Source organism: Cygnus olor, chromosome 3 (genome assembly GCF_009769625.2).
Source record: "Cygnus olor isolate bCygOlo1 chromosome 3, bCygOlo1.pri.v2, whole genome shotgun sequence".
Classification (NCBI taxonomy): Eukaryota; Metazoa; Chordata; class Aves; order Anseriformes; family Anatidae; genus Cygnus; species Cygnus olor.
In genome coordinates, this window is record NC_049171.1 from 93,156,376 (window position 1) to 93,179,059 (window position 22,684).

The following is a 22,684-nucleotide window of genomic DNA, read 5'->3' on the forward strand; positions in this document are numbered from 1 at the left end:
AACTGGGTTTTAGGTGAATGAAAAATGTTCATATCTTATGAAGATTTACTTGGATGGAGCATTTACTGCTCCATCCCAAACTCCCTGGCACCCTCAAAAGATCCCCAAATCCTACAAGAATGGCTCCAGAGTTTTTAAATACTAATGCCAAAGACAGCTCTTGAATCCATAGCTGACAGCACTAAGCAGCTCCCTAACAACAGCGCTGGTGCCATCTGCATCAGTCCCCATTTTGATACCTCTTTCAACAGAAATAAAATCAATCCTTTCATTGGACATGTAATATCTTAAAACAGATGTGATTTAAAGACCATACTAATATGCCACAACCGAAAGGAAAATGGCCTTGTGTCCAGCCCTGTGTTTTCCATCAGCTGGTGGTGCTACAGGAGATCATCCTCCAGTGAAGCGCAGAAGCAATGACATGCTTTATGAGAACATGCTTTGTTAATGCTCTTGAAGTTGAGAATCATCATCAATAACACCACTGGGCCACAATATGTAACCTGAAACGTGAATGTCATTCCAGACTGCAGTCAGACGAGGGGTGAGGTATTCAGAAATTAATGAAGGTGACTTGGATGTATCCATGTAGATAAAAAAAGCTCAAACACACTCCCATGTAATACTGACTTTCCTCATTTCCCAAGGAGAGGATTCTGCAGGAGCTGTCAGCACTTAGCACAATGAAGCCGTAAGTGACACTGCCTATGCTGCTGTCATACAGCACTGCCCATCAGATGCTGTGCTATGCAGGCATTTATAATCAGTGGGTCTCCAATTAAGCAATCAATACTCTTCTGCTGTTTTTCAATGGATAAATCTATTTTCTTCTTCCCTGAGATGCAACGATAACAACAGACCAAAAGACTTTTGAATATTCTGGATGATATCAAACACTAGACACGGCCAGATACTTGCAGAATATTTAGGTTTTGCATCCAAATTAATTGTTGTGGCATGCTTGATCCAAACACATCACTCAGACCACTCCAGTTTGGTATATTAGTTGTTACATACTGCCCTAACTTTGCAACCTGTCCTCTTTTCCAACATGCGGCAACCATGTAGAACACCCACCGTCAGCTCACACAGTCATAGCTACTGTGTCTTCATAATACGTTAATAATACATTGCTCTCTTCGTTTGGTGATTAAAGCTTAGAGTCAAAACCCAGGCACTTGATAGTTGTGCCAAATATGTGATAATTTTGTTTTAAAGGCTAAGAACACCCACTGTGAATTGACTGAATTTGCCAAAATTAATATTTTATTCTCACAATAGCCATATGCTATTCATTTGTACCTTAGCCTGAAAACAGCCATTATAAATATCAAAATCTCAGCAAAAACATTTTGCAGCAAATTAAAACAATTTATTGCACCAACACAAAGGGGCAGACAGAACCGGTGAGGTCAGAGTGTCAGTAAGCTTGACTTCAGAGAATTCATCAGAAAAGAATTATCAGAAGTACTTCAAGCCCAAAACAAGAGAAGAGTTTCCAAGCACATCAGAAGGAATTATAGGCGAGTAAGTCACTTGGATCAACTTGGTCGCAAAGAAAACAATGTTATCGTACAGAGCTAAGACAGACTGATCAGAGCAGGGATGGAACCACTGCACTTAAGGGTCAAGTTTAAAACACCTCTGTGCTGGGCTTTATTGTATTGATATGGAGAAGAAAATGCAAATATTGTCCAGACCCTTAAAAGATCAAGCAAATCCAAACAGTCTTCCTTCCTTCCTTCAGCAAAAGTAAACATTTAAGGCAGAACTTGCCTGAGCTAATAACCAGCAACCTTCCCTCCCAGGTTTTCCTTCCCTGCTGTCTACAGAAAATCCCAGAGATAGAGAGTGAGAGACAGCGTGCGTGGGAGGTGGGAGGGAGAGTTAAGGAAGCTGAGGGGAGAGAGGAGGGTAAGGAAATAAGTTATTCTCTACAGATGGCCCAGCTCTGTAAATCCTTTCTTGCAGTCACTCCTTGAGCTGAGAGGAGAAGACATCCACTCCCTGTCTGCATCCCTGCACCTCACCACGCTTCAGGCACGGAGGAGTGGACAGAACAGTAGAAGCAAGTACTCAAGCCTTACCACTGCTGGACTCAGCAGTAAAGCACTCACTAACTTCAGCAAGGCTAGGATTTTATGCCAGATTCACAAACAAGTCATCTATAAAATTCCCGATCAGGTCCCCAAACAATCTGTCAAGGATATGCAAAAAACTGATGAGATATTTTCCCCCAAGTCTGCTCTTTCTGTAAGAAGGTTTTATTTTATTTGGCTCTAGCTGTAACGTATTGCTAAATGTCGTTGTAAAACGCAAAAATATTCATTCATAAATATTCAGTAACATAGTGAACTTACAATGAACTACACTGGCTGTTGCAGCAAATTTAACTCACAACACATAGAATCCTAGAAGTCATACAATTAGATCTAATTTATCTAGCTGCTGATAATAGAAGTGTCGCACAATAATAAAGCAGATCCTTGCTTTTAGCACTACATAGCATGTATTCATACCACAGAGTGATTGCACAACTCCGAGGAAGGCTGTCCATTAACCTTCAGGACCTAAAGCTGTTACCATAAACAGTATTTGCTCTTTTACAAATGCATTTCTCTCCAACAGATTCCCCCACTACCCATTCTCACTTGTCCCTCACTTCCCATTCTCTCCCCATAGTAAACGCAAAAATACAGACTGTGTATGAAGCAGGGTGTCAAATAAAGGTAAAGAGCAGCCCTGTACTGATGTAGTGACATTCATTCTGTAGGCAACTGCACCCAGACATGGTACAATCTCTTTTATAGTCCTCCGACTGTATGTACAGGAATCAGTTTGAATGCTGTACAAAAACAGACCTCGGGTGTGAAGCTTTAGCTGCCTAAGAACACAGAACTAAGGTCTAAAGCAGGAAGTGAATCACATCACGTACAACCGAAATGAAAAATTTGTTACTCGGTGACTTCCTTCTTAGGCATGGCAATCTTTCTAATCTACGAGAGTATGGACTGCCTGGATGTTTGCAGGAAAAAGAGATGCAGCATCTCAACGAGGAGATTCATGCTCTAAAAACAACACAAATTTTATATCTCTATCACATAAAATAAGGCCTGGATGCCATGAGTAAGATTTTTTTCCTACAAAAGATGGCACAAGTATCACTATTATAACTGAATCCCATCTATGTTCCGATCACAAAAGAGAATTTCAAGCTACCATCCCTCTTAAGCCACTGCTGAAAAACTGGTTCTTGAAATAACACAGGGAAGTGCTGCCCACAGGAATACTAACAACATCTCTTCCAGGAACCGGATACCTTACGTTTGCAGCCTATCAATTTGAGATAGATGCATTGGCTGCTTCTACAGTAGTCACAGCAGTTTCAGGGATATCACATGAGAAACTGCTGAATAAGGTATTTTAATCAGTGTTTTTGTTTTGATGCTCTTGAAAGTATTCTTTTTTTGTCCAGGTGATAACAAAAACTGAAGTTAGTGACAACAATGACCCAGTAACATACTGGAAATCAAAAGAAAGACCATTGTTGCTTCTTAGTTAATGACTTTTCAACTCTGCATTTTTGTTGCATCAGTAATATTTTGGAAAGACAAGATTCACACCAGGTATAAATCAGTGCAACTCTAGTGAATTCCAATGGAATTGCACCAGACTCCACATACCGTAAGCCATTCTATGTAGTTGCCAAAAAGGAGAGAGAGGAATTGCTCTACAGCAAGGTTTGGCTCATGCTGTCCTCATGGGGAAGAAAAAGTCCATCTATGCTCTTCTTCAAAACCAGGCTAAAAAGGCAGTATGAAGAATGTTTAAAAGGCTGAGTCCAGTTTATTCAGCCATGTCTATTAAGGAGTTTCTGAAACTGCAAAAAGGAAACATATTTGATTTATGATTGTAAATCTTAATAGTGGAAATATTTCTCTAATAGTAACAGAATCTACCTGGAAGTAAACTTAAAGCACATGAAAATACCAGCAGAAATCACGATAAAGTCACTAAAGTCATAAACGCTTCCTTTTCAGCAGTTACCATTCAAATGCAGAGCACTTTTAGCAGCAATTTTTCCTAGAACAATTTTTCAGCTGTCTTACCCTACTTCACACATTACCAAATCTTGGCCCCCAGTGAGAGTGCAGATGGCAAGCCTGAGGAAGGAAAAGAAGAAACGCAAAGAAAGAAATTGCCGAGACATAGCCCAAATTTTACATCAGTGGTTCTTAATTCCCTTTCTGAAGAATAGCTGTTTGCCCTTCTGCAATGATTTTATACACATTACTTTACACGTTTACAGGACAAGTAAACAGTGAAATGAGTAGGACTGTTAAAAAATGAAAAACTAAATTCTTCTCCATATATTATGCAGACTCTGCAAATTGGGTGTAAGTGCAAGGTTGACAACAGGGCGGGGGGCAGAGTGAGGAAGTCTGCAACCACAAACTTAGCAAGGCTGAGTGTTCGCTGTGTGTAGCAGTAGTAGAAATAATAAGAAAGGAGATTTCTGCTTTTGTCAGTAGGCAGGTTCAGTTCGTTAAAAGAATATGAAATCACAAAACAGTTTCTCCCAGCTTAGCTTGAGCAGCACCTCTCTTTTTAAACAGACTTCTGTTGGGTGTGTTCTCTCCTAAAAACAGGCAAGTGATCATTAAGCATAAAATCAATTCAATCTCAAAGACTATATTAAGACCCTCCCCTCCTTCAAAGACATGCTCAAACAGTGCAAATCTTCTATTTAAAACTGTATCTTTGATCCTCCTCCAGGCTAGCAGTGCTGTGAGACAGCTGCAGAAGAGGAACACCTGGAAAAATACCTGCAGAAAACAGAATGTGTCACTGAAGGCAGAGTAGCTGTCAGACCACATCACCTCCAGCCCACCCCGTGCAGCGCTCTCGCAGAGCCAGCACACAGGTCTGTGCTGAAATCTGTAGGACCATAGCTGGCAACAGTTCTGCAGGTAAGCAAGCCCCTTTACCCAGGTAAGTGAAGGTGAGAATGCCTTTACACTGAAACTCCATCTTTTGTGAGCAATTCTAATCACATGTAATTATATTTTAAGTACAGGGTATTTGTTGCTTATTTTTCAAGATACTTTGCCTTTCAGCCTACTTGGATATCTCTATTTTTGGTACTTTGGGAGAAGAAATATTTCTGTATTCTAATTTACTACTCCTGTATGTAAACTATCATACTCATTCACAACAAGGTCCATGGCTTTTACCATTACTGTTAGAGCTAACCTTCTTCTCAGCAAAGTAGGCAAATAGTTCAAATGAATCTTGACTTACAGTTGCATCTGCTTAGGCAGTACAGAAAGTCAGTCAGATGACTCCAACCAGACAAACGTAGTATTGTAATTAATTCAGCATCTCAGTATGGGCATTTGGATTTATTATTAAGAATTCCAGATACTCAGTAGGTTTTCTGCAAGATAGCCTTTCTAAAGAAAGAAGCAGCTGGAAGGCGATGCTTTAAAGGGGCTATGGGCACAAAAATGCTTTTTCACTTAGTTGGCTCCATCTGTTTGACAAGTTATGAACAGATGCTCCATATCCATCCAAATGCATTTTACCAGTGACCAGAAAAGTCAATTTTTCAGCAGACAAAACATCAGCATCCACAAGTGGAGACCAACCACTTTCAGAACCGTTCCCCTTTGAACTGGAACAGTTTGTACAGAAACAGATGCAATGTGCAACAGACAGAAATATGGGCCATTAAAATAAATGGATGTTATTTTTCTTTAATCTGAAGAAGGAGTTAGAAAGAAAAGTACACAGAAGTGAGAAAGAAACAGAAAAGAATCAGAAAGCACCTTCAGGAGAAAAGGGGCCAAGCTGTTTGCTGCTGAGCTGCACAGCAGAATGGGGTTGTGCCCATCAGCTGCCCTCGGTTTGTGGCCCAGCTTTTGGGCTTAACTCACTTTGCATCTGTGTTAAACAGTCCCTGATAGGTCCTCTCTCTCTACTCCTAAAAACAAATGAGGAAAGGAGAATGATGGTGTCAAATTGATTATAAATTCAGAGTGTGTCTTTGTCAACACCTCCACCTTACGTGCCTTTTCTTAAAGCAAAAATGAGCCCTCGCTTCTCTCTATTCCCCCCGCAAACAACTCTACAGTTAAGCAATTTCTTTTCCAAACCACGTGCACACCCATAGAAAAAAATCTGCCAGTTCACCAGCCTTCTTCTGAACTGGAGGCCCTCTGTTTTGACAAAATCCTACAATCTTTGTGAAGTTTATGTGTGCCTGAGTTCTTAACTTTCTGTCCTTGGTTAAAGTGCACTTGTGTGGCTCAGCTATCCTGGCCACACAGGCTGCTTGACCCACTCTGGCTGGAGAGTGGGGCTGGAGGCAGCCATGCCACCACCATCCAGGTGCTCCAGGCCTGCTCTGCACCCACAGACACCAGCCTCACACCGACACAGTGAGCTGGCTCTCTGTGTGAAGGATGGCGATCACAGCGAGAGGTCCCAGAGGAAGGTGATGCACCCCTGCCCAGCCACCTCACGTGAAATGCCCATGTCAGATGGCCCTGGGCAGTGTGGGCCCTTTGGGTGAACTGCCTGTGCCCCTGGACATTACACACCAGGCATTCCTGAACAGCATCCTGACAGCTGTCCAGATTCACGTCATCTGATGGTGATGAGTGCTATTCAGCAGAGATCACAATGACACAAATCTTAACTGTGCCTTTATGTCTCTGGGCTGGATGAGGCACAAACTTCCCATCATACAGGGTCACAGTGGTGTCATGACAGCCTGACACCAGAGAGCCACCCTACACTAACCACTCCATTAGATGGCAGGTGTTAACAACTAACAAATATCTAGACACTGAAGACAGGTAAGTCCTATATTCAGGATCCAGACAACCTGAGCTCATGGGTATTAAACAACAGCAATGATTTTTTATCATTATCTTGCTCTAACAGTGAACAAATAACTCTGTTAAAACCAGTGAGATTACACCTGAAGTCTCTTGCCTGGAATTCCTGCTACGACAAAGAAACCCTGCATGTGTCTCATCAGAGACACTACAAAATACTGTTCAAGGTTAAAAAAACAAAGGTACAGTGAAGCAAAGACTGCAGCAATTTAAGAAAGATTTCCCTTAGACCTCAAAAGGTGGGAGAGTGGCCGAAAAAATTGCTGAAGTCCAATTCACCATTATCTCTCAGCAGTGGATGCTGCCTTTTCCAGCGCTGATTCAGATCCTCCACAAAGAGGACCCACACACAAGGAGGCAGCCTTCAGAGAGGGAAGATTTATGAGAGCAGCCTCTCGGAGCCGTCATGATCCTGGCAGGAACAGGCAGGGAATGCTGCAGTCATGACTCAGGCTGCAAAGGTGCTGCTTCGTTGTGTTGAAAGAGGCTCGAGTCCCAGCTGCACAGCATAACCAGGCAGAGTATTATGAAGTGTCTTCATGTTTATTGCTCAGCCCCACCTTGCAGCGTTATCTGTTATTTGGCAAAAGCAGATTATCAAGAGAATCCATTCTCTGAATTGTTGTTTAAAAATTTCAGAGGGGAAGAGGAAAGACTGAAGATGGTCACAGAGCAGGTACAGATTAGGCAAACTCCTAATACTTCCCAATGTTAGTAGAACAGAAAATCCTCCTGTTGAAGTAAAGCAAGATTTGAAGGGAGGTACGGACAGGATGAGACATATCTGTCTTAACAGAGGGCAATCCCTGGACTTCAAATTAAATTTTCTTTAGTCACTCTTACAGTGTTAATATCTTCCAATGCAAATTTCAGTTTGGAGACTTTCCCAGCTCTCTCTCTGTGAATGATGAGCCAAATTATTCACATTTTCAGGCTACTGCAGTAACTGGAATCCTACAGGCTATCAAACCATGCAATTATTCATGATACCTGTTGCTCTAGCCCCATGACCAGTGTCCAAACTCAGAGCTAAAGAGGCAGTCTGTCAGTCACTCCCAGTATCACTTGAAACTGAAAAAAATATTTTCTTAAAAACATAACTTCTATTCTATTGTATTTTGAAAGCCAAAAAGAAAGTGAGAGTTTAAAAAAAAAAAAAGGCAACGTTAAAGCTATGACCAGTAGAGATGGAACTTTGATCAGTGGTTTGAAACAGCTTTCTGTGGTTATTGCATGTGTAGCCACAGCAGACCTAACACTGGCTGAGGTTTCTAGAAGTCAAAGGCGAAATACAACCAACTACAAGAGTTTTCACGTGGGGGCTGCACATAAAATTACCAGTGCTCGGTAGCAGCCCCATGAAAGTTTAGGTTTAACTTTAGTTTAACTTTAAAAAAAAGTCTGCCGTTAAACTAAAATAGCATTCAGTCAAGCTGTATGACTCATATCTCATTTATTATATTTTAAAAATATTTTATTATAAAGCTTGTGAAGCTTCAGAAATACAACATTACTTTGTTTATCTTGCATACCCAGTTGCAGTATTCTCAATGCTGATACTGTAAGATTCATACAGAATTAAATTATAAAATTAAAGTGTGGTGCCTTCAGACTCCAGCAAACCCAGCATATTGTGTAATATTTATATTATCCTAGGTCTTATTTGATACGGGGAAAAAAAATTCTGATTAAGTTTTTGTCCACACTCAGCAGTATGGAGCAGCACCAGAGAAATAATTTAATAATACCTAATTCAGAAAAGTCAGACTGATTAATAGTTTTTACCCACTTTCTTAGTTACCTGCCTCTCTTTCCCCTCTTCTTCTGCTCACTATTTTACGCTCTGAAAGGTGAGGTGTGCGTCTTTTCTGGAGGATAAAAGCTGTCTTCTGCCCACAACCAAGTGTGTTGAGTATTTCAGGACAGCCAGAAGGCTGAAATTCACAAAGGGAACAACTCAGAATATTCAAAAACACTTTGGTATAATCTTTTTCTGAACCAGCTTACTGGCAATTGACTTAACTGGAAACTAAGAAATCTGCTGATAAGGAATTTAGTCAAATCTGCTAAAAAAAAAATAAATCTGAGTTCTTGCTGTAAAACAGCTGTCAGTCATGGATTTTTATGTCCTATTTCCAAGGCTCTCTGCATAAACTCTGGAGCCTGCACTCTCCAGGGTTAGGCAGTATATAGAGCACAATGAGACCTCTCAGCTTGGCTTGAAGATTTTAATTCTGAGATTCAAACTCATTTAATGAAGATGAAATACACATCAAATCTTTTAATAAGCCTTCAGTACACACAACATGATCACAGCCTGCAAAGCTGGTTGGTCAGTGACCTAGCTAAGCAACGGACAAATTTGATGTTGATTTAATTCTGCAAACACCACCCGCAATAATTTGACATGGAAAGATTTACAGCCTTGAAAAAGTCATTAGAAAGGCTGCTCTGCGGTCGGTAAAGACTGAAGGCTCCACCAACGTGGAGCTCTGAATAAGGGGTGAATTCCCACCCAACTGGATGGCAGCTTTAGAGTTATGTTGGCCTATTTCTGTGTAAGCAGAGCACCCGAGTTAACTCCAACCAAGTCAATGTAGTTCTACTGATAAAGAGCAGGCCCTAAAATTTCCTATAAAGCAACTGTTTCCAGGTAATACAAGAGATGTGGCAGCAAAATTTACATAACAGTTACTTAGCATCATGCATTAAGCAGACCAGTAGTGTATTTCATAACACATCCAATCTGTTGCTAGTAACAACTGTTTTTTTTAATGAAGTAAGACATCTTTTTAGGAACAATCTCAACTTAACCTTAGTGGAAGAAGGTTAATTTCCTCTTAACACTAGGCTCTTTGCAATAGATTTATATCAGTTAGCATTCCTACTTCATGTTTGTTCCATGCAGAGGAATGGGGTGGGGGGAGTTTTTCCTTTTCTACTAAATAAAAAAATATGCAGAGAGAGGTTGAATATCACACATCTGGCACAGTGCAGGAAAAGAAATGCAACATGACTGTGGTAAAAACAACAGATAATACTGAGGGTGTAAGAGATGTTTCATGGAAAAGGCACATTAAAAGTCTGAATGGTCTTCTTGAGTACTCTTTGAATCACAGTTCTGAGTATCAATGTGGGTGAAATTAAAAGGGGGTTCATTTGAAGCATAAAGAGGCTTTATACATGTACTGGTTCATTGGCTCTTTTACAGAAAAATCTAATCATATACTTGAATATAAAAAAAATACCCCAATTGGACTGATTATTTTGTTTCTACAGAACATCCAACATTACAACAGTTATCAAAATCATTATGAGACAGAAACACTTCAAGCGATACAGATTGTCTTCCTTGTGACTATGGCAACATATGCTGTAGGATAGTATTCACACAGTCTTCTTTAGGCATCTAAATTTGGGTGTCTATGCTATAAACCTAGTTTTCTTGTGAAACTGGTTTAGAAATGCAGACCTCTAGTTTGATTTCTTCTGCAAAAGTACCTTTTAACTGACTACCTCCACAAGAAACATATTTTCCTAGTTTAGCTCCTAAACTCAGCTACACAGTAAAGTATGAATACCCTTTCCTGACTGACTTTTGCTTTGTCTGGCATTCCTGTTTGATTCAGTTATTGCACTTATTTTACTCCCTGTAATTGATTATCAAGGTATACATAGCACAAACACAAGCCTTTAAAGTTTTAAGAAGATCCACTCTAGTCATTTCATCATTCTTATCCAAATTAACAATACTGTGCACATCAGTTCATCTCTCCTCACTTTGACAGCCCACCCAACAATATGCTGAGTGCCCTAAACCCCTGCTGAAGTCAATTCTGCAACAAGCAAAATTGCTGTAGACATGCTCCTGCTACTGCTGTAAACACTGCTAATGGCAGTAACCCCTCTTCTCTTTGCTAACAATCCTATTTGGCTAACTTCTTCATCAAAAGCCTATGGTAAGAATCCTTAAATGCTTAACTATGAACTGACTTTCATCAATGAACATGTTCACTACAATGATTTTTCTGAGACCTGGAACACCTCCATCTGCCACCAGTTCCCAGCCCACTCTGCCATCTAGCATTATAGGAGTGCAGGGACTGCTCCTTCTCATACTCTTTCCCTTCTTGCCCTTAGCCACCATAAAGACAATGAGAAGCTGAGAGCAGCCGTTAATAAGGAAGAAGATTCTTTATCCCAGCAATTACTGCTGCCTTCTTTCAACAGCAGCATAACAAGACCAGGGAACACCCACATCCCCACCTCTATCACTGAAGCTGGTCCTCTTATAGTCAGTGCTGTTCACAAAGGACCAAACTGTTTTTGGGAACTGTAACTGGAAGAAAATAATACTCAGGATTATAGAACTTTGCTGAACATACCTCTTCCTGCAGTCCTAATTTTTTTGTTTGAATCTTTCTCCTTGGCAACAGAGATAGGGTTGCAGACGGTGAACACACTTGATAGAACATCTTTCATCATTCACATTTAACCAGTATATTGCCACTTCTTTAAGAGTCAAGAGATGCATTACTTCCCTAGTGTCAGTAACAATGTTTGCCATTCATTTTATTCAGAAGCAATTGCAACTGATGAAGAAGATACAGAAACCTACAGATAAGGCTTACATGAAAGGCCTTATCTTTTAGTCAAGGCCCAAGTTCCTTTGATGGTATAATAGAATATTTTTTGGCAATCTGCACTTTAGTTCCATCAACCCAAAGGATAAAGTATAAGCTTCATTCTTTTACTTGAGACTAGCAATAATAAAGGTCATGCAGAGCAAAGCTTGTATATTTTTACAGGAATGCTCAATGCTTGGACAATCCTCTTCTGTTTCCCTGTCACAAAGGTTAATGCCCCTCATTAATCTATATATGCATTTATGTGTGTTCATCATCACGGTACCTGAACATAGTATTAAATCAAAAACATAAATAGTGCAGCTTCCTGTGGTGTAGCTAACCCATGCCTGAGTTGGTGAGAAAAGCCACTGAGTTAAAGCCATGTTCTGCTTATGTCTGCGAGCTATTTTCCTCAGCTATGTTTATTATTTTACTGTCTGCATTACAGCATTCCCTGTGCAGACTTGCTTAGTGTCATACAACCTCACATCGTACATCAACTTGAAGGTTCCACCTCACCTCATAAAGTTCTCATTTTCACATCAAATTTTGTAACAGAGTGCTACAAACATCCCACATCCCAGCCTGAGTTTCTCTCATTCAGAGAGACTCCTGCACAAAAGGAGTATTTGGCGCATTGCACATGCAAGGTATGCAATCACACCTACCTCTCTATTTTCACTCTCTACAGAGTGTCAGCTTCCCAGCTTCTCCCCTTCCTTTGCCTTCTACTGCAGTGCCAAAGCCTACACAATATCAAGGGGAAAGAGACCATTTTTCCACTAACTAACACCAGTTTTTTCTCAGAATATTCAAAGATTCAACACAGAAGGAAATCCTCATGCAGAAAGTGAACTTCCTCTGTAAGCCATCTGATCTGATCCAGTTTCACTGAGACTTGATATTACAAATCAAGTCAAAACTACAATACAAATCCTCTTTGCTCTAGGGATGAAACTTGCATAAACAGTATTACAGATGTCACATGAATTTGAAAATGTCCCTAGAGGAAACTAAGACCCAGTTTCCAGAATTTGTCTTAATTTTTTTTCCCTCTGTACTGTTCAGGGTATCATCTAAATTTACCTACCATAATTAAAACATTCAAAACTACATCTTTTCCAAGATAGAAAAACACAGTTCTAGCATATCAGCAGTGAAATAGACCTAACAGGGACTTTGTTCAGAGGTAACTGTTTACATAACAATCTGGGTTACTTAAAAGATTTAGGAATCTGCTAAAGGATGACAGCTGCAAATACTGAAGAAGGTCCTGAAGCTGGGATTTTTATCGATCTGCAATACAAAGGCATAAATTAACGAAAGCACTCTGCCAACTGGCCTTGAAGTCGTTACACTAGTAAACACAACAATGAGAATTTGTTTCTTCCATTCAATGTATCTGTACTTCTTTATGTTTCCAAGTGTTATATTGTATAATTACCAAGATGTTTAAAGTTTTATTGCTAGAACATAAACTCTTGAAGTTAGCTGACACTTATCCTCATTTTAAGGACACCAGTTCTTGTTTTCCCTATCTGATTCTTTTTATAATCTGGCCAGCTATAGGAAATACATCTTTTTTGACTCTCCTTCAATCCCTGTTTTGTTGTTTGTCATTCCTACTCTGTCTCACTTTTCCATGAATCATTGCAGTGAAATTATACAACTGGCTAACCTACTTGTCATAATGCTACAACTTTTCCAATGCAAAGTAGGAGCTAAAACGGTTACAAAGCAATGGAAAGAGAAAATGAGTCTTAGACAAATTAAGAGATTAAAATTCATGCTAAGTTTTGTGTATTTTGGTGATTACATCACTTTATTCGCAAGTAACACTTAAAAATACCAAGTGTCTATGAATGATTCATGGAGACAGAGCAGTAAAAGGACTAATTCCACTTATTTCGACAAGAGCAAAAGAAAAAGAGTGGACCAACAGTTATGGAGAGGCTTGGCTTTAACACATGTCCATTCCAAACTGCCTTTTTTTTTTTTAACCTAGAAACTCAACTCTTTGTCTTTTGTACGTAGAATGCATACTTGCTTCTCAAAATACTCTGATAAATCAGATTTGAAATCTTTTTATAATATCTGCTCTTCACAGCCACTGTTGCTTCCCAGAAAGAAGGGGATGAGAAAGATGAGTACAAGGGTCAGGAGTACCTGATGCAAGTTGTTCAGCTAATATGTCAACATCTATAGCCTATCTACTTCTTGCTGAACCCAGGACTGCTCTTTGATAAAAATGTAGGAGAGGAGTTTCAGCAGGGAATACCTGCATGTGTCTTATACACCTTCTTATTTTCAGGATGATACGGTGTACCAGTCAGCACTACTCCAAGCTACATTCATGTCTCACTGCTTCCCAGGTACACAGGATGCAAGTATGTCATCTTTTCCAGGAAAACATAATTCAGAGAAGAATGTCATAGGTAATCCTGGCTTACTCACTAAGCTATACTAACTCCATGCTCAGGGGCAATGTATTTACACACATTTTACCAAGAGGTCTAGCATGTGGGGATTCTTAATCTGTACTAAATTATCACATAATTTTTTTATCTGTCTCTATTTCCTTAACAAACTTGGCTTGCTCTTTTTCAGCCTCCATAATTACCAAGTACTACGATACCATGGTGATGGGAAAAAACAGACACTGAAAAAGACAGATTCTGTTCTTTTTAACTGAAATGCAAATTCCCTGTTTCACACAGGAAATTTTAATCAGAATGACCACACAGACAAAATCTTCCCAAAGGTGAGTTTTGTGAACAGTTGACTTAATGCAAAGCTGAGCTTTGTCCCAGTATATGTAGAGTCTAAGCAAAGAAAGAATGAGACACTAGAAAAAAAGAAAATTATATGTAAAAACAACATTAACTGGGATCAGATTATACTAACGTATACAAAAGAACAAAGAAATATGGAGTGGTCAGAAAATTATGGTTGCATAAGTGTTATGGATTGTATTCAGTGAATCATGTCTTCCTACAAAACAGTTGGAGGTCAGGCCTATTGGTAACTTGCATGAGCATGTTATAAGACTGGCAAAGCATGGAACATGCAATTCCTGCAACATTTGTCTTTAAAGTGACAGAGCTATAATGTAAGAACAAAAACCACCATGCAGACAAATCAAGTGTAGTTAGTGGGAGAAATTTCAGAGATCAATTAAGCATTGCTTAATGTGTGGTTCTACTTCAAATGCTTGGGCTCCAGACAGTTACATGGAAATTTCAGCTTTCAGTTTCACACAGTTTCAGTTGTGTGTATATATTTTTTTCAAAGTTTCTAGCCTTCAAGCCCCTACCAGCAAGGCCAAAGCTTGAAAATATGAAAGACAGAAGTCTTAAAAACTAGAAGACAAATAAAAATTCTCATAGTTATTTAAAATTTCCAATCTTTAAGACAAATCGCTTGTTCTTTGCAGTCTTGACTTACAATTGGAGAGCAGAGACTAACAGTAAGTAGCACTAGCAGTAACATTGGCAGAAATCAACACAATGTAAATCAGCATAAGCAAGACTGAGTGTCATCCTTCGTGACACAATATTCAACCAGCAACCATATATGTGATCTTCAACAGATATAAAAGCCAAACCTTATTCTTTACTTATCACTTGAGCAAACAGGAAGCTGGAGGAAGCAAAGTCAGACAAGCAAGGCACGAGCAAAGAAAATTGTCTCTGCAAATTACTGAAAGTTGAGAGCTGCAGGAGCCCCTGGTACCATTATCCTCCTTTGTATGGAAAACTTTCTTTTTAGAACAATTCAAATTCAGTGTCATTGCTACCCTCTAACACAAAATTGCACACAATGTTTTGCATACCAGCTCAAGATCTCCATAAATAGCACCATGCAAAAAAGAACAGAGCCATCTCGTACCCTGTAGGTGGCAAATGATTAGAAACTTAAATATATTGCAAGTCATTTCTAATATTGGTTTACACCAAACATAGCTACACAGCTGTCAGCATACAAACCACTAAGTTCGTACCTCTGTTTCTGCGACCCTAACTGTGTCAAGCAGCATCTGCTAACAAGTTTAGTCTCCTTAAGAAGGATTTAAAATATTTTATCACATGAATTGAACATTTTATCATGTGGATTTCAGAGTAATAGTCCTTTTGATTTGCACACAGCTTGAAAACATGTCAGACATTTCTTTCAATATCTCTTGCCAGTAAGCTATGGAAAATGGATTTTATTTCAGGCATTCTGGATTGTTATTGACAACAGAATGGTTTTTCTGCCTGCTATATGAGTTTCCAGGATCCCAGATTTATCTCTCAATCTCCACACTTCTTGTTCCCGAGCAGCTTGTGTAACTTACCAGTGATACATTCCTCAGCATGGGCTGTCAGTTCTGTACCCATCTGCAGTGACGTTTTTAAGTCACTAACAAGATGACCTAATCAGCATCTGTTCTTGCTGTGCCCATGTGGTGCCATGGCATTTATTTTTATTTTTTTTACCATGAATTCTTTCACGTGTAAAGTAATGTTAAGAAGTTGTAAAGTAACAGGTAAAGCAACATTCTAAAATTGTTTCAGTGACTTTTAAATTATTGACACATGACATCACATCACATCTGACTACAAAAAGAAACAAACAAAAACAACAACAACAAAAATCAGGGTAAGAGCTTGTTTTACTTCTGATTCCTTATTTTCATCCTTTTGTTTTTAGGAGAGGCTCTGCTGTATAGCATGCTACTACGTGTGATTTTCCCAGCAATTTAGGAGCAAATCTGAACATATTCTCATCTCTAGCTCATCTGTATTTTGGGTCAAAATTAGTGTCCCATTACTTGAAACTTAGAGGATTCATTTTTGTTTCCATAAAGCTTCAGATAATCTTTGATACGGATTTTATTTCCAGGAAAACTGCGTGCTGAAGGTAGAAAGCAAAGAAAAGAATGTTTCCAAGAAGCCATGAAGATGCTGACATGCAAGATGTAGGAGGAACAAACTCAGAAAAACACTACAGGAGAACACAGGTGATGGTATGACAACGCATGCACAGAAGGCAAATCTTACATAGTATTTACAAGGGTCCACTGGAATCAACTTTCATTGCAAATGTATAGAAAAAGAAAGCAGACCAAAGCCTGCATCAAGGAAGGGGCAGGAAAAGGTATACTGCATTGCACATCCCTGTAGGCATGGCTAGCCTTTGAAAAGTACAGCATGATCTCCCCTGCGTCACTGTGGCCCACTAGCTGGTATCCAAGGGGAGGAAGGGGAAGAAAACAACCCACCAACCACCTGTCCCCTTTGAAGCATCTGGTGCCAATATTTGTAAGAGAGAGCCTTAATTTTAAACCCCCAAACATACAGACAGATTGTCTTTTTACTCTCACCCACCCTTAGAGAACTGCCTCTGTCATTGTTCGGATCTTTAGGAGCTAACTAACAGCCACTCAGGTAAGAATCAATATGTATTTTTCCTTTTCTTAGCCCTGGAGGAGGTACGTATAATACTATACCATTAGCGCACACACCAGTGTGTGCCAGCTATCTTGGTTGAACCACACAAAGCTTAGTCTCGTCACACAATGGTTAGTTATTGCATTACATACAAGAACGAGAGGTAAAAAAGTTACAGTTGAGTACACAGCACCTTTATCTCATCAAGCACTAAATGCAAGAGCATACTGCATAACCTCAATACTGTAACCATATATTTCTATAACCAGCAGAGCACAGCAATCAGCTCCAATTCATGCAATGCGGTTGTATGGTGATATATTTGCATTAAATGTCATGTTCCAAATTGGAACTGGCAAGCATCTTAGCCTCACACAACAATGCCATATGGAGTTACATCTGATATTGCTTGAGCAGAACTCCCTTCCTATCCAGAATACATCAAACAGTGCCACAGATACGCTATGGCATTTAAATAGTAATAATGCGGATGTGAGGGCTAAATTAAAAATGTGTTGCATATTAGAATCAACTTGTGCACTAAGATAAAAAAAAAGGGGGGATTCACTGGCTTTTGGCAGCAGAACTTACAGATATGTAAAAAAAAAATTACTTAATTACCTATATGTCAGCTTTCATAGTGGAACAATTACAGGACTAAAGGCCCATCAAAGTTATTAGCACAGAGAGAAAAGGTCAACTAGCAACAAAGATTTTGTCACAAGCAGATAAAAGAGGAGCTGTGCACTAGAAGTTGCACCTCAAGTAAAACTGACAGCAGGGCTCTGCTTTCTGTCAGAAATGGCAGCTCCATTTCAGACACTGTTTTATATTGTACTGATGTAAGTTTTGTGCTTGTGCAGGTCAGGTTGATGTTTTCCACTTGCATGAAGAACAGCCAAGATGCATGTGCTCCCTCACCAATGTGCTTCAGCTCCAATCAGCTAGGGTCACCCACAGGGAAAGAAAAGTAGTTCACATCTCTGATTTTACTATTTCTACAGAATCAGTAGTTTATACAGTTGTAGTGTGCTGTGACTTTGATCAAAATTCAACCATTTTATCTCAAGAAAATTAAGATTATCAGTTATAACCTATTGCAATAGTTTTCTTTTTTTTAGCACCAGACCATTTGCCCAACACATGCGATAAACTAAGGTTTGATGAGCCATCAGACAGTATCACTCATTGCAACCCACAGCAGAATTTCAGAGCTGTTGTGCCACTGGAGTCCTGTTAGCAATTGACAAGGTTGCTGTTATCTCTTGGGAAGTCTGTTTTCAGTGGAGCTCAGGTCTACAATCCTGGACAACAGAACCAAAAAGCACAGTCCTCCCACAAAAATGATACCATTACTTTCATGAAGAAACACAGTCAAAAAAAAACAAACAAAGGTTTTGTCCAAGATTCATTTACACATTGTTTTTTTCACAACCTTTTTTATTTCACATGCTTTAGTTTTAGTATGTGGCACAATAAATATTTCAAGAAACCTACAATGACTAAGCATTTGGTGGGTCAAATACCAGACGTTTTTCTTCAGTTCACACAGATTCACAAATGACTCCCCTGGGAATGCAGGTTAAGTGAAGACAACAGGATTCCTAAAATAGTTTATATTTTCCTGGAGCAAACTGCTAACTTTTATTTGCAACCTGTTTTCTGAAGGTCCTCAAAGGTCAGCACACTTCCAAGATGTCCTTTTCCACCAATACAGAAATAGGTCTTACTTAGCCCTCAACACAATGTGACCACTTGCCTTATTCTCTACCTACTCTACCGTACCTCTGGCCTTCCAGAAGAACAAGCCAAACCTGATTCCACAACACGTTTACAGAGATCCCAATTTAATGTATTTACAAGACAGTTTTCCAAAGCTCCAAATGAAAAAAAATAAAAAGTTACCCTTACTCTTCAAGATATTTTATAATTGTTATTAATACTATAGCTTCAGCTATTCAAACCATTCAGAGCATTTAGAAAACAGGAATATTGTATTTTGCATAGTACAGCATGCCCATGCCTGCCAAGTGCTGAGTTCCTTCAGTGAAGCACAGAATTGACTGGTCACAGGGACCAACTGACCAAGCCAACCCACCCAAGGCAGGGACGCAGCAAAATGACCAAACTACAACAGCCTGTTACTTTGTCACCGACTTTAGCCACACCATCAAAGCTCCCAAGTATTTGGATAGCTTCTGAGCAGAAGCCCAGGGACAGCAGTCAATCTAGATAAGACGGGTTTTCATCATGCTGCTCATTAACGCAGAGATCAATGTAGACACCCCTTGAGGCAAGTCCACACAAAGATAAGCCTTAAATGTCAGAAATGCAGAACTCACCCAGCTCCTTTTCCATAAGCTCTGTCGCAACAGTTGGCTTCTGACAGCAACGTCCTGTTGCCCATCATCAGGCTTGCGTTCTTCAGGGCAGCCAAGCCACCCAACTGTGCATGGTACTGTATGGGGAGTACCTGAGGTGGAGGAGCCTCAGCTGCAGAGTTTATTCTTTCATGCTGGTCAGACTTCCATTTTGAAGATACCATGTCATTTGGATACTTTTTTAAAATTTCTTTATTTTACTTAGGGACTCAAGAAATAAGTAGGAGATGGCAGTTCTCTCAACTGGCTTGTTGACAACTTCCTTTTAAAAGCTTTAATCATATGCACCCAGACAACAGAATAACAGTGCGATATTAAAAAAGGACCATCTAAGGGTGTTCTTTTCCCTCTGAATAGCAGCAGAAATACTTTCTCTGTATGAGGATAGCTCATTAGGCACTATGGGTGTGTTGAAGATTTAAAAAGCTTTAGAACATTATTTGTGTTCTTGTGAACTTTCACAAGAAATATTTCACAAAAGAAATTATTCCAGGAACAGATAACTTCCTGCGAAGCAAAATAATGGAACAAAAGAATCTCCAGTTTCCATGGGAATGTGATCCAGGCATTAAAACAGAAGTGTGCCGAGCTCAAGATGCCAGCATGTGAAGCTTGTCAAGTGATCATTTTCACATATTTAGGAACCGTCTCATAAAATATGCATTAAATACAACTTGTCTGTCCATTAAATCCTTTTGACATTTGAGTGGTTATCATTGAACCATACCTTCTCGTACAAATTTTAACCTAACTTCACTTACGTGTAATATTTCTATGAAAGTCAACGCAATCCATCAGTCTCTCAGAGGTTCTACTTTAAAATAGCAAGTCTTTGCTGCTGAATTGCTTTGGACTAGACCTGGCATCTCTAATTTTACTGCTTGATGCAAAGATCAGATAGTTATATTCAAACCCGACCAAATTATATTAAAGTATGTTTGTGTGCGACTACTGCTACTTGAAGAGACAAGATCTGTGCTTGCTGGTTATAAATAACCAGACATTCCCTAACCTTCAGCTGGAGGTAGGTCAAAGCTACAGCACTCCAGCACTGACAGTAATATATATGAAGTGAGAAAAACAGAGCAAGGACTTAATGGTCAAATTCTATGTTGTAACCCGGTATATTAGAAGCAAGTAACAGCAAGTTTAATAGCGTTATGTGCCATGTAAAACCCTATTATCCTCAGGCAAGTAGGGAAAGCTTTTGAAAAGCAGCTAATGGTTTTGGATGGCTCATATATTGCAAGCCTACAGAAGGAATCTGAAAGAGGCTCAATTTTCAGAATATAAATACTTAAAATGTCCTGAAAGATGTCCCAATTTGCCAGTCAAAATTTGGTCTACCAGTCACAAATTCTGCGGCTCAGCAGTGGAGCGGCTAGGTAATCACTAGCACTCTTAGTCTTATAAGGAATCACAGTCCAGGGATGACACCAGTAATTGATACTTTTCAGTGCAGTTCTCTTTTGTCTCTCGTTAAAGTATACAGTTTCCAAAATCTAGAATTTTCCCAAAATACGCAAATAGCAAAAAGTTAAGTCACATAAATTTCACAGACCACCTAATTTTTTCATCCATTGATCGTCTTCATTCTTCTTCCAAATAATTCATCATGCACGGCAAGACGTATAAACAAGGGTCAAATTGTTTGCAGTAATCAAGAGACAATTACATTTTAGCAGATTCAATTTATAAACATATAAAGGTTTTAATTTTACATGAGCACATGTAATAAAATTATCTTGGAATTTAAAAGTACTAATTTCACTTTCTTCTGTTACATTTCTTAACACTAGCTGCTATGCTACTAGTATATTGATCCATATTTGTAAACAAATTTTCAAGAATGCTTAAGCAATTTATAAGTCCTATTTGCAAAAAGAAACAACTGAAGCGAACAGGACATATATAGCTTTAAATGGTGAGCTCTCCTTGCAAATCAAGACTCTAAATTATTCTAAAATTATTCTAATTATTCAAAAATGACCTTATTGCCCTCTCAGCCTTGTTGCTGTTTGTAATATTTTGTAATAATTTTGTAATATTTTGTAATAACGCTATGGGGTTTTGTTTGTTTGTTTGTTTGTTTTATACTTTTTCCCAACTTCCTATCCTCTCATGGCTAGGCTGTTTGTACAACTGCTTGACCTAGAGGCTCAAACCAAGCTTGAGAGCTTCAATAGACTACGTGTTTGCACAGAACTTGGAAACAGACAGAGGAAGCCACATCCTCCCTGTTTTAAACACAAAAACTAGGACCAGAAAACTATAAAATTAAATAGGCAAGGTGCATTTGAGAATCTGGTCTGAAGTTATTTCCTACATTTATAAAAGATATCTCCAGAAATGGCAGAAATTAAACTCAGAATTGCTGGTTTCCCAGCCTATTGCCAGAAATATTTTTTTTTTTTTATTTCTGTTTGCATGTACTGTTTTCACTTCTACATTAGTGAATAACTTTTTTCTTGGCAAAACCTCTTAGCATAATAATTGTATGGTGTGCTGCTTCCGAAGAGTGGAGGTATGGGGAAAGGACATCTGCTATGACGGCAAACTCTTTACATCTTCCTCTACAACCTGCACATCCTTAAAGAGAGAAGACAATCTCAACCTTATTTAATATACTTGCCCAATTAAAAATGAATTGAAAATTAAAATAAGAAATCTCACTGCATTGCATCTACTTAATTTATTCCTCTCTAACCACCCAGCATCTGTTCCTCTTTGTTCTGAGTTTACACAAACTAAAAAAGAAATATCAAAAGCTGCATCAAGCTATGAATGCTTTAGTATCAGCACCCACATCTACAACACTTTACTAAAAAAGATGGCCAAAGCCCTGGTTGCATTCCCAAATGAAAAACAAACCCATTTGAATAAAGGATTCTCTACAAACAAAAGGTAGCTGCTAGTTGCTTATTAAGAAGATAATGACTAACAAGCAGGTAGGATTAAGCTGTGCAGAATCTGTGGTTCTATTTTTGGAAACTGCAGCCTCAGGCAGAATGCTGAGGTACTGTGAATTAGATGAATTATGCTAACATGCTTCACAGTCGCTTACTAGGCATGCTTCCTATTATCTAGACAGGATAAGAGTCTAAAGAACATCTGTACAGACTGAATGAGAGCCAAGACCTCAGTGGATGATCCTGCTAACATCAACTTTTTGTCGAAATTATCCGGACTAGACATGCTGTAAGAAAACTAACAATTTGGAGGCTGACTCTTCCCAAAAGAAATTATTTTAAAAGATAGTTTAGAAATGCCAAGTAAACAAACAAATGGCATTATGTTCACTTTTGGCAGGATGCAAAAGATAAATAATCTGATCATGT

General features: G+C 39.1%; 1 protein-coding gene and 1 long non-coding RNA gene across 5 annotated transcripts in view; one reads left to right on the forward strand and one right to left on the reverse strand.

Annotated features, from left to right (window-relative positions):
* The window catches only part of PRKCE (protein kinase C epsilon), a 300,248-nt gene that overhangs the window by 236,717 nt on the left and 40,847 nt on the right, over positions 1-22,684 (reverse strand). The window lies entirely within an intron of this gene.
* On the forward strand, positions 688-21,022 carry LOC121067062. Of its 3 annotated transcripts, none has more exons than XR_005818083.1 (4): positions 688-698; positions 10,473-14,294; positions 16,418-16,541; positions 18,087-21,022. It is a non-coding gene; the product is annotated as an uncharacterized LOC121067062 (long non-coding RNA). The 3 variants fall into 3 exon arrangements; XR_005818084.1 differs by lacking the exon at positions 688-698 and adding an exon at positions 4,713-4,973 and having other exon boundaries at positions 14,251-14,294; XR_005818082.1 differs by lacking the exon at positions 688-698 and having other exon boundaries at positions 8,523-14,294.